The 17506-nt window shown below is 41.1% G+C and overlaps 1 long non-coding RNA gene across 1 annotated transcript; it reads right to left on the reverse strand.

Moving 5' to 3' along the window:
* Positions 1–164: 164 nt before the first annotated feature.
* Positions 165–3662, reverse strand: LOC117244586. The gene is made up of 3 exons (XR_004497968.1): positions 2725–3662; positions 858–1033; positions 165–640 (listed from the first exon to the last, which is right to left on the reverse strand). It is a non-coding gene; the product is annotated as an uncharacterized LOC117244586 (long non-coding RNA).
* Positions 3663–17506: the final 13844 nt, after the last annotated feature.

The following is a 17506-nucleotide window of genomic DNA, read 5'->3' on the forward strand; positions in this document are numbered from 1 at the left end:
GCACAAACCAGCAGAGGAACCAGGACAAAAGAAAAGGCAGCAGCACAGCATGGGCTGGCTCAGGTGAGGATGCCAGAATCCACACTTAAAAAGGAATGTTGGGGTTTTTTCCCCTACATTTTCTGAAGGAGAATAATTTTTAGTGAAATACAGTGACCACAGGCAGAAATAAAGTTTCTGTGCAAAATTTCACAGGCCCAGATGAAAGATGTGTGATCTTCCCACATCTCTGTGCTAAACACATGAAGTTGGCTTGAGTAATCTCTCAGAAAGTACCCAGGAGCACTGAGAAGTTGTGGACTCCCAGTTTTGGGGAGTTTCAAAGAAAAGACTGGATCTTTTTTGTAAAGATGATAAGAGAAGAGATTATCTCACCCTTTTTTAATGCATCAGCAGCTGATTTAAAAGATAAAAGTATATTGTAGCCTTCAAACTCACCTCCAAGCCAGATGAAAACACCAGGTGACAGAAAAGGAAGTATTTCCACAGTAGAACAGATCCTTGGGCAATGTGAAATGACTTAACTCCATCGATTTCAAAAGGGCATCAGTTTGATCAGACAAGGATTGATACAGGGAATAATGCTGCAGAACACCCAGGTAGGTGCTGAGCTGGAAATGCCCGACCAGGGAGTCAACACCTTTTGGAAAAGTGATAAACAAGGAATTGCCTTTGCCAGGATCAGGAAATTTCTGTTGTCTTTGAGAAATCAGTGACTCCTGTACTTATTCATATACAAAAGCCACTGCAATACAGATATTTGTTGGCACTCTTGAAAAACAAAACAAAACTATGCAGCACCATCTGTAAAGCAATAACTGTACAAAGTCATATTAATGTGAAGAAAATTTCCCCACCTGCAAATTTGTCGTGAGTTTTGATATGATAAAGTTGCACTGGTGAAATATATCTGCACTGTGAGAATGTGCATTCCCCTCTAACTTCATTGTGGTTTTAGGTTCTGTGAAGCATGGTAGGGAAATGATTGATATCAGTGATGGTAACTCAATTCTACATCAATCTTCTGGCACTCCTGAAAAAAAAAAGAGCCTGAATAATATTCTATTGATGTTCTGTAGAGCTTCTCCTTTCTGATGTTATGCATTATTGCTGCAGTTTCTTCCAAAATTGTGAAGATCGTTATTGTTTACAAAGTGAATTATGCTTTCATATCTTTTGCCTTACTGTTTTCCCAATTGCTTAGCAACAATTCTCCACCAAGAACAAAAAAAACCCAGAGCCCTCTTTCTTTTATGTTGTACATTAGCAGCATTGCTGGAACAGCAGTGACCTCAGACAGCTGAACACCCAGCACACATTTGCTCCATTATCATAATCCTGATGTTCTGTAGAGGGGCTATACATATTAATATTGAAATATTGCCTTTCTGAATCTGTAACTGCTCCTGTCCTGGGGCTACAGCTTTATAAGCACTATCTTCCACATTCAACATTTTTAAAGCTGCCTTTCATTTCCAGTTCTTTGTTTCCAAGAGAAATCAGCCCAATTCCAGAACCTGGGGTATGCCAGACTTGTGCTAGGTTGAAAAATCCTGTAGCTACTGATCCAACAAGTTCACACACATAACAGGGAAGATTCCTCTGTAGCTGTAACCAGCATATAATAGCTACAAAATCGGCATTATTGTTGTTATTTTAGACCAAAACAGCCACAGTGATGGTCATCAGGAGAGAAACATTTTTTTTGTAACTTGACAGCTGCATCTCCTTTTTCTTTTTCTTACAGCAAGTCCAGTGTTCACTATTGACAATTGTTATATTCTAAAAGAGAGGCAAAGAGCTGTAAAACTCTTCTATTTAGATATTCTATCCTCCAAAAAAAATCTGAATGGGGAAAGACAAACTGGGTGAAGGCCTTGCAATGAGAGAAAATATCCCAAATAACGTACAAACAAATTAAATCTTCTCAAAACAACACAAGGTCACAGCAAGGGTCAAACTGGAACATCAGGGAGGTGCCAGCCCAACGTTGCCAAGGGAAAAACACTGCATTATCTAATATTATTTTCTGTCTTTAATTTTAATGAGCATCAAGTTGCCATCTTCAACGAAATGCATTCCCAGATGGGAAGGTTAAATAGGTTTACAGGCTCGTTTTGGTTTTAGAGTGCACCGAGTCAGATGTCTGCTAAGAGAGGCTGGTGCAGCTCAATTTTTGATACAGCTGAGGAGAGACACGACAGATACACAGGGTGTGCACCTCAGCACTGCTGTGAAGGGTTTGCCAGGGGTTGGAACTTTTTAGCAATAGTCTGCTGTGATGTTTTGGTTTGGTGGAGGGTGTCTGCTACTCAGGTGACAGATGCCCCAAATTTCCATGCTGAAACTCCCACTCTGCCCTGCTCTGGTACAGCCCCACACCAGGTAAAACCCCAAGTGGAGTTCCTGTATCGAGGAGAAACAAAGACATTTCACTGAAAACCTATAACCATGTCCAGAGCAGAAGTCCTGGAAAGCTGTGCCTCCTACTAAGGACCCAACTTTTCCACTTTATAAAGTCCTTTCCTTTAACATTTGGGAGACAGCCATCTCATCTCTGCTAAATTAGCATAGGCAGCATTTAAATGGCTTTTGGGAATGAGTGCCTTTTCTGGATATCAATGAAAATACATTTTCATACATATATATATATATATATATATATATGTGTGTGAATATACAAATACATATGAACATAAATATGATAATATAAAAAATACAAACCTGTTACTCACGTTGTCCATTTCCAAGGCTCTCATTTTATGTTTCCAGGTGCATTTAATTTTGTCATGCAGAGCAGAGCTTCCCAAGAGAAAGGCAATGCCCAAATATGCTGGCAGAGCTGGGCATTCTTGCAGGGAGGTCTCTGAATATTGTATGTGCAGGATGGATGCTGAGGATATAGAACAATAAAGTTCTGTAAACTCAAGGGAAGAGTTTTCAGATCCCTGGAGGCTTTAACTCTAAAGAGCAGAGCCCATATTTCTTTACCTTGAAATGTGAGCCAATCTCCTCAGAACTTATTCAGTGCACACAGGGCTTTCAGAGCACAATGCATGGGTTGACAAAAGGTAGGTGAGGGATATTTGTAAGAGATTCTGGTAAACACAGGATACACGGCAAGACTCCAGGACTTAATTAATTGCCAGTAAATGACAAGGGCTGTTATTCACAGGCTAACACAAGCTGCAGTTTTGCTAAGTGAAGCAGTTATCAGGACTTGTTATTACACACAGTTTGGGGAGGGGAGTGGCTCTGGGGTATCCTCAATTCGGGCACAAGCCTGTATAAGGACTGACCTCAGGTTTCATCCCTTCAGAAACGGGACAGAAAACACATTTTTTTCTGGGAGTCAGCACCAGACTCCAAGTTTTCCCCTTGTTCATGCACCAAGCATCACTGATGGCCACACTGAGGAAGAGCAGCCAGGAACTGACTTGGCTCTGCTCTAGGCTCACAAGCAGGGAGAGCAGAGCCAGAGGCTGCAGACAGAAGCTGTGCTCCATATTCCTCAGAAAAAGACCATACACACCTGGAAAAAGGTGTGGGTAGTCCAGGAGAGTGAGTCTTCAGCGTGGTTAGCTCTGCTCGGTGCATTAGAAAGTCTCCTGACAAGAATGGTGAGAGACCTTCATTTGTGTTCAGAGAACTAGAATCTCTGGAATCTCTAATTCAAGTCACAGTTCAGCTGTTTATGGGCTGCACAACCTCACAGAAATTACCTGGATCTGACAGTGATCTCAGCTTCCTCAGCTGTAAATGGAAATTAGCACTCCACTATTGCTCCTTTGCAGAATTTAGCAAAGCAGGTGCTGCCACTCAAACAAAGACCACGGGGCATTAACACCTTACACAGCAAGCAAAACTGTTTGCCAGGTACTCGGTTCAGTTCACTGCTGCCCATTCCTGTGTCTGGAAAGGTGTCCATGTATCTGAGGGAAGGTATATGACTCCCAAGGATACCTTCCAGAAGCACACTAGAGAGAATCAGGGTGCAAATAGTTCTGCCCAATAGCAAAGGCATTTCGAAACTAAAGCACATGTCCTCCCTCCCCTCATGAGCAAGCTAAAAGAGCAAACAGTTCATATTCCCTAATGCTTTTCCACATCTGCCAGAGCAGGTAAGGGCCAGAAGGACTTATTCCAACAGCTCACTTGGTGCTGTAACACTCTCTCAGACTGAAAGCTGAATGAACCACCACCCCAGGCTCACACTCCCAGCAGCATTTAAGCAGCTATGTGAAAGCAAATACCCTTATTTGCAAAGCAATCACAGCTAAGGAAAGTACACCTGAAGGGTTTGGGCAAGGCAATGTGGCAAGACAAATCATTCCCCAAGGGAACATTGCATTCCATGAACATTACCTTTACACAGCGTTGATTACCTCCAGCACCGTGCAAAAAGGCTGGCAAAGAGTACAAGGGCTGTTATTAGCGCTGATTTACAAGAAATCTATAGTAATTTTTTAAGTATTGCAGGTTGGGAGAAAACATTACAGTGCAGCGACCTGCACACAAAGATAGACTTGAAAAAACCCCACGCTGAGCTTCTCACTTCAGCTCCCCTTGAATTGATTCACCTGATACACAGCTTGGGGTTTGCTGCTTTCAATAATTCTGCTCTGCTTTTGTTCTCTTTTCTAAGTGTGATGGGTCTGTGCTGATTCCTTCCAGACAAACTGATCAGCCATTGCAAATATACCAGGTTAGGATCATGTCTAATTATTTTTTATACAGTCCAAGAAGTCTTTACCTTCTTTGATGTTTCCTCAGCAAAACAAACAAAACTTGGATTATTAGAGTAAGGCTTCCTAGCCTGAAAGATCAAAGGACCCTTGGCAGAAGAAGCACAGAGAAAAATCTCATATTTCAGGTACCTGAGAATCATTCATTCGTGCTGAAAGGCAGAGGCCCTCAGGACCTGCCAAGACCGCCATGGGCAGGACCCCACAGGTCTGGGAGAGACAGGGATGTTTGTATTCCACAGAAGGCTGAGGGCACATTGATTCAGCAGAACAGAGTGGCACCAGCAGGATCTCCTCATCCTCTCAGCCACCAGGCAGCTCTGGGCTGGGAGCAGTGTACAGGCTCCAGCAGATGACTTCAGGGGCACTAATGATTTGTGTGTGTTGTCTGTTCTTCCTGTTCCAGGCAGGACTCCACAGAGTCCAACTTCCAACCCCAAACTCCAACTTTCCTCTCTGCAGGCACCAGGCTCCTGCCAGTCCTAAAGGTGAGGTGAGATTTGATTGCATCTCCAGGGTGTTGTTTATCCAGAGCAGGCCATCTGAAGTCAGTTTGAGACATGTCTAGAGGAGGATTTTTGCCATCGTGGTTTTACCACCTCCTTTGGTCCATGGCCCGAGGTCCCCATCCCCACAGGTGTTGGATGTGGCACTCAGTGCTGTTCTCTGCTGATCACTCAAAGCTTGGACTCCACGATCCCAGAGGTCTTTTCCAACCTCCTTGATGCTTGATGGCATTTTCAGAAACATGCTGGCCATGGGGTGAGCACACCCAGAGCTCTAACCCAGCAAGGAGAGGCACTGCCTGTTTCATGGGGCAGGGAACCACAATTCCTCACACCAGACTTGCACCACTGCAGATCAAACCTGGCTCTGCTCAGGCAGGGAAAACTGAGGACATGAGGTAACACCAAAGGTGTTCCTGACCTGAAGAGCTGCCACTAGGTTTTGGGGGACTGAAGAGAGGATGGACAAATTCAGGAGAGGTATTAAGATACACCCTGTCCGAACAGTACTTGGGATAGTTTGAATTTTAGGTCAAAGTGAGCGAGAAAGGAAATCCACAGTTATTGTCCCAAATCCTTCTTGCTGACTGCACACTACTATAAGTACTATGGCTGGGTGAGTCATTCAGAAGAAATTGGTAATTTGACATTGTTGACCCATTTCCATTTCACAAATCACTTTCCACCACCATGTTTTAATTTACTTTTTTTTTTACAGTTACATTTCTGCAACAGTCTTTCTCAACTTCTGTCAGGGTGCTGACTGCTCATGCATTATTTATTGTTCAGCAAATAAAGTGTACTGATTTGTCACCAAATCTTGAAGGTGCTGTGGAGGTTCATGGGTCAGCTTCAAAATAAAAAGCAAGTAAAATTTGTTTTGTTAATTTTTACCTTGGTAATTTCAGATGAGATTCTCAGATACTTAACTGATTTAATTAAAAATATTTTTAACCAAAAGTTTGGGTTATCAGTAAATGTAGAAAAATAATTTTAAAAATGTAGAAACCATAAGAGAAGACTCTAAGGCAATTTTGTAGAAATGTGCCCTTGTGTGGATTTTTATTCTGGTTGGTGGTCTTCTCAATCAGCATATTTTACACATTCTTGGAAATAAAAATGTATGGTAATAACTCTAGGTCTAATTTTATAATATTTGCAATCAAAATACCCAAAGTAATTTACCAACAATACTAAAAATACATCTCCCAAGCTTTTATTCTTTATAACCTATAAAAGCTACAGCCATCAATTTCAACACTTATTTGGTACATTACTTTTTTGCCACATTGCTATCATAATCATAAAATGTGATTGATGGACCTTCATCCACTGTGTCTTTTAGACAGGTTTATTGACTAAGTTACAAATGCTCCGACTCAAAGGCTGTGCTCCTTTTGCAGAGGAATATTTTATCAGCACATGTTTCAAAATGAAAAACCTATTGGAATTCCATTTCTAATCTGAAAGAAGGAGCTTAGAGTCAGCCTTCAGACATGGCTGTGTACTTGCCAAAGTGTTGCACCTCAAACTTGTTTCATATTTATCCCTTCTAAGAATCTATCATCTTGGTATTTATTTATTTATTATAGATCTGCCCAAAATTCAGGGATAATCTCTGACAAACTGTTTTCTTTATTTTGCTGCTGACAAGACAATAAATCATGTGCCCAGTCTTATTGCATATGTAAATATAACTGTATGAGATAATTTTCAGATTCAAAGCAGAACAGCAAATAATTACGATGATAAAATAATGTGGGGAAGGGAATTTATCAAACCCAGTTTACTGCTCAGATTATCAGCAAGCAATTTGAATTTGGATGAATGCAAAAGGGGTTTAACTATTTCTGCTGATGGTGAGGACCTGAATTTATTGTCCTTCATGTAAATTGTAGCATTTCCATAGAGAGCAACTGGGAGCTTAAATAAATCTGACCTTAGGTTCTAAAGAATCTGTGTCTCACCAAGTACAGAAGATTGCCACCAGGAAACTATAAAAATATAAAAGTTGGTTTTGGTGTTTTGTGTTTTGTTGTTTTGTTTTGGTTTTTTTTTCCTGAGAAGAGCAGGGATTGATTTTAATTAACCAGATGGAAATCTGGAATTATCCTTTCCCATCTCACAGAGATTCAAACAAATGTCCCCAATGTCTTTGAGGTAATATTGATAAAGTCAAGGCTAACACACAGCAAATCAACACAAGATGGGTTACAAATGATCTTATTTTCCCCTTTCAGCAAGGCCAGAGTGAGGTTTAGCATGAAATTATCCCATGGAAGTACAATTTCAGTTCAGAGCAGCCACCAGTGCTACCCTTCAGCCTGAGCAGGTCAGCTGCCATTGATCCAACTCAGCTGGGACAGCACCTGGAGCAGCACAACTCATGGTGTCAGGCAGTAGAAGAGGTCAGGATGCAATGAAGGCATGAGAATTTCACCAAGCCTCACATGGAGGGTGGAAGAAGGAGTTTTCCATGGGACAGGAACCAGGAGAAAAAGCTGAAGTGGCACTGTGTGCACTGACAGGAGGAGCAGCGCTCCACAGGGCAAGGAGTTCTGGGCACAAGTCCCACTTCACCTGTGATGGCATGGGACTGGGATCCAAGATGCACAACCCCAAATTCTCTATTTTAAACCACTGGCAAACTCCCTGGAAAGAATGAAACATTCTAGGAGTTAAAACGTCAGTGTGGCTGAGTCAGCCCTAGCCCAGAGTTCGGCTGTGTCACCAAAAACAGTGTCACTGCAGGGATTGCAGGAGCACCTCCTGCTTTTGCTCTAGCTGGGAATTGGAATGCCAACACCTTTCTGTTTCTGCCAAAGAAACCCAAGCTCGTCTGCTGATCAAAGCTTTGGAGGATTGAGCTCAATTTAAACCTCAGCTTCATGTTCTGAGTGGCCAATACACGCCAGTAAAAGGATCAGAAGAGGCCAGAGGAGAATTAACCACTGATTATTAAATTAGAGAATACTCAAACATTTCAGTCTCTCAAGTTAATGCAGAGCAGAAACATGTGGGCAAAGGCACATCCTTTATTAAAAACACTGCACCAAAGTGAAGCTTGATCTATTATTCAGTCAATGCTCTTTTGAAGCAAATGGTCATTTTACATCAAACCCTTATATCTTTTTTGTTTTCTTTTTAATGCCACGTCTACTGAGGGGGTGGAGGGCACTAAATGTCCCTGGACAGTATTCATTCAGCTGCCCTGAGCAAGCAGGGAAAGGAAAGGAACAGTCTATTTATAAAGCTATAGAAAATACACTAGCGGAGTATTTTCGCACTTTTTGTGGGTGCAGACAGATAAGAGGGCTTTGTTTAAATTTATTTCTTTGTATGAGATCACAAGAAGGATATTTATATTTCTGGCCACAGTGGAAGTCCATTTTTTGCTGACAATAGAGGCCTCACAGGTATATCTGCCCTCACCTTTATGTGAGGAGAAAAAAGCTGCAGGAAGTAAACAGAGCCAGAGAGCTGACAGCGTGGAGACTGAGCAGGGAGAGCTGGCAAGACAAATCAATACAGAGCTTGCAGGTGCCTGTAAGACAAAGGCTGCAGCAAGGGAAGTTTCTGTGGGAAAGAAAAAAAATGTATGGCACATGGTTATGCACTAAAAGAAATAGTCTGGCAATAATAAACTGGTAATTCGTCTTTCAAAATGAAAAGGCGAGTTCTCAGGGCACTGCCCATGATGGTGAAGATGGTGGAGTGGGATGAAAAGCAAAGCAGCTTTAAGTGGAGGAAGAGCTCCCTGCCCATGAAAGGGAGGGGTGGCATCAGCGAGAGACGTGTGTGAGCAAAGGCAGGAAAGCAGGAGACAAAACAGAAGGCAGCTTTGCAAAAATAGCTGCCAGTCAGAGAGGATGGACTGGCAGGGAAGTGTGTGCACACACACACTCAGTGAGACTCCATGGAGTCACAGCACAGCAGTATTTTCTGCAGACAAATCACTTTGCAGGGTGATTAATTTGTGTATCCCAAGCAGTACCATCAACTGCCTCAAAATTGAGGTTTTTCCCCAGGTTTTTCCTTTAGAGAGACCCAGAACAGCAGTTTCCATCAGATCCTGTCTTAGAATAGCCAGGCAGCAGCATGAGACTCAGTCATTAATGAGGAAAATGCCTCGTCTTTACAATCCAGATTTGCCACCAGCAGAGAACAAAGCTAGATTAGGAACTGAATCCCTGTTTGCCAAAATGAGAAGGTAACAATGTAGAAACTTCACCTGGCTTTGGAGTGGGCCATTGTAAAGGATGGAACCCACTGGGATGCTGGGAAGTAGGACTCAAGGTTGAATAGTGATAGTTAAAGGACAGACAAAGGAGTATTCAGCAGGAAGAACTGTTTAATACATATGATTTTGCAGGTTATCTGTGCATGCTGTGTTTGGCTCACTCCACCTTTCTTTATCCACAGGGCATTAGGCTGGAAACAGCACACAGAGCAGACCGGCCATTCCTGGTCTGGGAGAGGTTCTGATCACAGCATGGCAGGGGCTGGAAGTTTCTAGTTGAAACCCCCTGCTCAAAACACGGCCAAGGAGAGCAGGTTGCACAGACTGTGCCCAGTCAGGTTTTAAATAATTCCAAGGATGGAGATTTCCCAACCCTTGTGGACAATCTGTTTCACTCTTTGACCACATTTGCAGTAGAAGTATTTTCATATGTTTAAACAGGATTTCCTTCCCATTTGTGCCCTTAGTGCAAGGTCTAAACACTCATTCACATAAGGCTGGCCCATCTTGGCCTGTGCTGCACTGACCCTCTTCCCCTCTTAAGGATTCAGAAGAAACTGTTGATCAAACAATTCTATGTCCTCCCACTAGGAAAGGCTTAGTTCTCAGCTAAGCAATCAGAAAAAAACCTCATTAAGAATAAATTACACTGTTGATTTTGCAAATAACATAAGAGACATCAGTCCATCACTCCTGAGGGAGCATCAGCTGTCTACAGCCATCTCTGAGCAGCTAACTCTGCCTCATCTTCTGACATCAGGGTGATAACTATTGTCTTTTCTATAAAAACACATCCCATCCCAGAGCCTTCCTTGTGGGAGAGACCAAGGGGAAAAGGCCAGGCTCTACATACCCATTATATTTGATTATATATTTAATTATATATTTAATTATATATATAATTGTATATTTAATTATATATATAATTATATATTTAATTATATATTTAATTATATATATAATTATATATTTAATTATATATTTAATTATATTTAATTATAGCAGCATTCCCAGATTCTTCTGACTGTCCAGATTTCCAAAGGAAAAGGGAGGAAGATGGTGGGAAACAGGATTTTACTGACTACAACATGTATGTGAACAGAAAACTATGTTTTCTATCAGTTTAAGGATTATTTAGCACAATTTATGGGAACAAAATATTGAAAACATACCAAAATATTTAATTTCTATCACACATTATATCTAATTCTGTCTCCCATACTTCAGCTTTGGATTGCTTGACTTACATATTCAGGTATATTAAATGTGCAATAGCTTTATAAACGTAAATAAATATTGTTCATGGGATAGGAAATTCATCAAACCACCATTGAACCTTGTTTCCAAATATTTCCTCACTCTGCAGCTGAGCTTTCTCTTTTTCACATCCATTATGGTCTGGATTATTGCAGTCAAATGACTGAACAAATTTATTTATATATTTACTTGGATGAGAAGCAACCTTTGCAGAAAAATGGTGCTTTAAAGCTGGTCCCACATGAAAGCCTTCTCCCTTTTGTGAAAGCCTTCTCCCTTTTGTGAAAGCCTACCCCATTCTGCTTGTGATTTTTGGGACAAGGACACATAAGAAGAAGAGAAGGGAAAGAGGGGCACAACTCTGCTGGAGCAATTCTACTAAGGACAATCCACCCAAAGAAAGAAGTGTAGCCTTTTCCCACATGCTGTGAAAACCCTTTAACAGTCTGTTTCAACTTGTTCCAGATACATAAGCAAGCTGATAAACAACTCTTGCTGATTTTATTCCCCTAACTTTAATAATGTTTTAATATAGCATTGACAAGCTTGTGCCTAGTAATTATTTAGAAGCTGCCTCATGGACAGGTTTTGTACCTATTGCTGCTGTTTTTCAATCATCAACAACTGAAAAAGGGCCATTATTAAAATACCTCACCTAAAGTATCTTTTCTTATCATGCCTTGTGATATAAAAATAACTGGGGGGAAAAAAAAATCATTGCATATTTATGCCTTTCAAATTCTCATATTAATAAAGACCAGGAATGGAGGAACAAAACGACATCCTCATTGTGCCAGGTCCTTTTATCACCTGGAAGTTTCAAATCAAGGCAGTGAGATGCACATGTACATATCTTTTATTTTTTTAATAAATGGTTGTTCATTGTGTTTTATCACATTACGTAGTGTCTGCTTTAGAGACTGGCACTTTGCACCTATTCTTATGCTTCTGGGGGAAAGATTTCAGATACAGCTGAGTGCCTGATAGTGGATGAAAATGCGATGCAAAGACTGGAAGCTGAATTTCTAAAAGAATTACCAAAACAAATGGCAAATTTAGCCACAGTCCAAGGTAAAATGTGCCAGAACTCACTCTTACCTTTGAGTTCCTTCAGTCAAGGTGGGGTGTCTTTTACAGAAGATGTTTTTCTTTAAAGCTCTACCAGTAAAAGACAAAAGATATTTGAGAGAGAACTCAAATCACATTTTTCAAAGCCTCAGAAATGCTCCAGCTGAACTCAAACATTGCACCAGACAGAGCTCTAGCATTTTGAGGCCAGAAGCTAAAAGGGCAGGAACGTGATGGCAAGATCTGCAAGTGCCTAAAAACACTGTTCAAAATATAAAATTCACACTGCTTAGTTACACATCGCGCGAGGGTTCGCACTTCGATGCGCTGAATAAGCGACGCTTCAAGCCAACCATTGCCGAAGTCAAGAGGACACGGATCAAACTGCCACACTCTTGGACACAGGTCTGTATCCTGGGATTGCAGGAAAAAGCATCAGGGAAATCAAAATTCAGGGTGAAGCCTTCTGCTCTTAGCAGCTCACACGTCTCTCCTGATTTCTGCCTTTTAACAAGAGCGCACAAATTAAAATCCCTTTTCTAGCCAATGACCCAGGAGTTGTAAGGTCAGAGGAAGAGCAATGAGGACAGAGGCTCATCTGTTCGGTGCCAGGAAGTCAAGAGACAACAGGCAGATCTGCATACCAATTCCTACCTCCTTGGGGAAATGTTCTTGCTTCAAAGATATGCCTGACTGGATCGTAAGAGACACAGTTCAATGTTTTTCTCAGTGTGTTCTCAAACACATTTCACAAAGATTTCTTTTGTATTCAGTTCTCCTCTGAATTATGACTGAAAGATGAAAATCTGATGAGGACCTGACCTCCTGAGCTTAAGACCAGCCTCGCTGTTGTCAACATACCATTTTTCTCCAGATGAAACATCTTCTCATAGAAAGAAAAGGAAAAAGAAAAACTCAAAGAGCAGAAAAAGATCCCTAACATTTGCCTAATCTCTTTACTAGTTCTTAAAGTCATGTTACCCTGCAGTCTGCCCAGATTAGAACTGCTTTGATGTTTCTCCTCCCTCTTTTCAGAGTGTTTCTCCTCCATGCCCTCCATATTTCCCCTCACTGCTTTTTTAATTTATTGGAGCTCATTTGTGATGCTTTCTGGCACCACACCAAAGAACCTGACCAAATTTGTCAATAGTTTATTCTCACTCTTCCTCTCAGGAAAGATATGATGCAAGAAGCATCTTATGATTTAAATAAACAACCACAACAACAAAACCCTTGCTGTTGAAATAGAGGGAGTGTTAAAAATGAAAACAGCTTTGGCTGACAGTAACCTTCCTGTTACTGCTCTCTGGTCTCCAGCCACATCACTGGTGGTGGGGGTCACCTCCCACCCCTATTTCCCAGTGTTCCCACAACCCAGAGAGCAGCTGCACATTTCTTGTGTCATTATAGGAAACACAAAACTCTATTTTACAGCTACTTTTCCATAGGAAATTTACCAACCATTACAAGAACTGATACCAAGCTCTGCACTAATCTATCATCCTGATTTTAGAAGCTTCATTGCTCTCCAATTTCTACTCCTATTACAACCCCCAAAGTTAACATTAATTTCCCCCATTGCTAAGCAGAATGGAGAGTGACTCTCCCACTTTGAAAGCCACAACTAACAACACTTCCACATACCCAAACATGTTACACTTCAATTTTCCATCTAAACCACCTTTTGTCGGCAATAAGCTGTTAGGATCCATTTTCTCCAAAGAGTTCAAGCTTATAATCAGCACATTTAGCACCAGCACAGCTTTTGTTGCTGCAGCAACCTCTCCTCTCTCATTCCCTACCCCATACTTACTTTAATCACAAGTTTTTCTAATTAGTACAGCCTTCTCTCACAGTTCTTTCTCAGATGTCAAAAAACCTTCCCCTTAACTCGCCACTTCCATTCATTACAGACTTCACTCGCCCAGCAGAGTACAAGGCCAAGAGGATTTGTACCATTGACCAAGATTCAGATCTGGGAATTCAAGTGACTACAAAACACAGAGGAAAGAAAGGAAGACAGAAGTTAAGTTTCTAAGGTCTGAGTTCCCATGAGTGTTTGCAGAGGTTTTAGTGTCAATGAAGGTAAGCTGGGATGGAGAAGTTATAACTTCAACATGAAAAACTGAAGACTTTCTGGTTTTATATGAGAAAAAAATCCCACAAATTCTTATCTGTGTCTCTTGTTAACCTCATCTCCACCTGCTGCCATGTCTAGAGGACACTGGCTTTTTGTTTGTGGGCCAGAGCACAAACACACACCAGAAGAAAAAGGCAGTGAAGGAAGAAGCCAGTTCCTCACCAGGTGAAGGCTGTGAACACTCATCCCCAGTACACTCCCAGTCAGAACCATGTGAGCTCTGACCTACAAAAACCTGCATGAAATAAGATCTGAGTGTCTGAGAGCTTGCTTCATTCCCCAAGAACAACAGGGCTGGCTGGGGCTGCCCTGCCAAACCCAGCACATTGCTGGCAAAAATCTCTGCAAGGGCCCCGCTTCCTTCCCGCTGTGAGGAGCAGGTCCTGCACCACGTCTGGCTGTCTGCAGGGAGCAAATCCAGCCTTTCCCAGCAGGAATTCATTCAAGGCTCGAGCCTGACGTGTCTTTGGGGAAACAAAGATCCGAGACATTTCTGCAGTAACACAAATGTGTCAAAGAGCTTTCTAACACGGGAAAGCCAACACTTCTATTTCTGTCTTATAGCCTTAGACAGTAGCCAAGGTTTTTCCTGGGCTGAGCAGGGATTTGGGGTGCCTCTGCTTTGGGATACCTCTTAAAGAAATTCAATCTTATGGAAATGAAAAGCACTCCTTTCACAGGTAGGCAGCAGCATTCATGTCAATGCATCTGGGAGGGATCCCAGAAGCCAGGACACTTTGGTTTGTATTTTGACAGAAGGCAAAACTTGGATATATAGACCCATCCCCTGAATGAATATATTCCAAGAACATTGTTTCATCTTTCCATCACTTTAAGGCGTTAATTTTCTAGGAAGAACACTGCTATATTTGACAGAAAAGGACAATCACTTCACAGTACTTTACTGATGTTTTATGAGGAATATCCCCTCAGCCCAGCTGCTCCAGATACAAACATAAATGCAAGGGAAATTTACTCAAATATTAATTGAGTACTTCGTATAACACGCTGATGAGTTAAACATCCCTCATGTTTTTTAAACATATTTTCAGAGATGTGTATTCTACCAGACTACAATTAGCTTAATGAGATTTAAATTGCACTAATGGACCTCATTAGGAGGAAAAAAGTTATGAAGTCTTCAGCAGTTATTCAAAGGCTCATGTCAGCACAAGGAGGAAGGTTCCCAAGCTTCATCCATAGTCAGTGAAGAAAAGCAGATTCCTGTAGAGAGAGAGACATAATTCAGATGTCCTGATGCAGCCTCAGAGGATCACATCCCTTACATTAACTCTGAATTAAGCTTAAAAAGACTACCTTTCCAGAAAGGGAATAAGCTTTGTGGTCACCCACAGCCCTTTAATAACAAAAGCTACTTCTATTTTAGGATCTCCACTCCAAAATCTGGTATGTAAAGAGGCATTGTGATAAACTAGATTAAATCCATTGATATACTCATATTCTCACGAAACAGTAGTGACCAAAGCAACTAAAAAGATAACTTTCATAAGTAGTCTGAGAGATCCAATTGTGTAATTCCTGGTAAAACAAAAGACTGAGTCTTGAGCCAGTCTGCTGTTTGGATCTATCTGGATAAATTACCAAGTGAATCCATTATACCCAGTCAATACCAGAATCTGTAAAAGTAAGGCAGTGAGCAGGGACTGCAATACTGAACTCAAAACCTTCTTCTACACTCCAAGTTATTTTAAGAAAGTAAAGATTCTTTTTTTCTTCTTTATAATCATTATAGAACATTTCTGAGGTGCATAGGGAATTATTTTAATGATTGAAAGGTTTTATAAACTGTTCTACAAACAGAAATTTGCTACTGTGTAGGGAACAAAGCATGGCAAAGACTGTCAATAGGTGCAGTTTGGTACATAAAGATCTCAAATCACATTATTGCATGTCTGTAAGAGCTTGAAGTCTCCTAAATATTGTTTCTTATGGCTATAAATGGCAGCTATGAAGAATTAAACATTCCCGTATTTCTTTCTCATTGGCAGCCTTTTACTCTCTTCTAAACTTCATCCAACGACCAAGAGTCTCTGTGAATTAAGTGCCACTGTTTTAACCTCCTTTTTGAGATGCAGCACTTTTGAACCTTTTTTAATCTTTTTTTTTTTTCTGGATAAAAGAAGGCTCTGGGGAGACCCTAGAGCATTTGTCAGTACCTAAAGGGAATATGAGAGCTGGAGAGGGACTTTTGGCAAGGGCAGTAGTGACAGGATGAGGGGGAATGGCTTCAGACTGAAAGAGGGCAGGTTTAGATTAGAGATTAGGAAGAAATTCTTTACTGTGGGGGTGGTGAGATGCTGGAAGAGGTTGCCCAGAGCAGCTGTGAATGCCCCATCTCAGCTTGGATGGGGCTTGGAGCAACCTGGAGTAGTGAAAAGTGTCCCTGCCCAAGGTGGGGGGGTGGAATGAGAAGGTCTTTAAGGTGTCCCTTCTGACACAAACTGTTCTGTGGTTCTGTGACTTGCAAGAAAATGGCCAATATCCTATTTGAAAGGCTAAGATATTACCAATAAACAAATTGGTAACACTTCTTTGGTACTGCTTAGGCCACGCTGACCCACTTTGTGCTCAACTCTGATTACATTGAGGTGTCCAGGACCCTTCCTGTCCCCTCCTCTACAGGCAGTGCTGCCCTGGACTTTCCTGTGGCCTCCTCCCAGCCAATGCCCTCTTATGAACTCAGCACACCCAAATCCAGCACAAATGCAAATGTCTTTCTGCTGCTATTCTAGTGGTTTGCACGTTTTCTCAACCAGTCCATATTCTCCTCCTTGCCTTCCAACGCCAGACCTAGTTCCTAAAAGTGATGAGCTTAAACAGCTTAGCTTTCAAAGGAAGCTTTCACAACCCTGAAGTATTTTCTTCTTTTTTTTTTCCTTTTTATTTTTATTTTTTTTAACAGCATGACAGTATTCTGTCTGGCTTGGTACTTAGGATGCTGCTAATATCTTTATTGGGCTTTAGATCATGGTAAAAATGTTGCTGCAGTCAAGATTGTCCATAGAGGAAAAAACCCAAGATTTATATCAGGATCTGTTTTGTTTAGGGTTTTTTAGCTACTGGTTTTAGGTCTGTTTTTGTATTTTTTTTTTAATTATCAGATCAAACACTCTAATTGTAAAAATAGAGAAGCTTGTTGGCATTCTTGGTATCAAAGGACACGACCCTGCCATCTGTCTGCTTAGAAAGATCTAATTATTTCTTCAGTTTATTAGCTTATTTCTCAGGCTGATAACCCCTAGCCTGTTAAATAGTACCAAAGCTGTTACAGAAGTGTGCTCACATAAACCAAACAGAGTTAATCAGCCTCACAAGAATTTGTTTAAACTAACTCCAGCCTAAACCCCATTGTATTAGAAACATGATTAGCAGCAGGCAAGATGCTCCATCATCTTCAGAAACATCTCTAAAACCCCCTTTTTATCTTCATGTTTACTTACTAATTATGTATTTTGCATATAATCAGGCAGATATGGAGTAGTCAATTGGTTAGGATAAGTGCATTAGTTTCTGTCACAGTAATATTAAA

Source organism: Parus major, chromosome 5 (assembly GCF_001522545.3).
Source record: "Parus major isolate Abel chromosome 5, Parus_major1.1, whole genome shotgun sequence".
NCBI lineage: Eukaryota > Metazoa > Chordata > Aves > Passeriformes > Paridae > Parus > Parus major.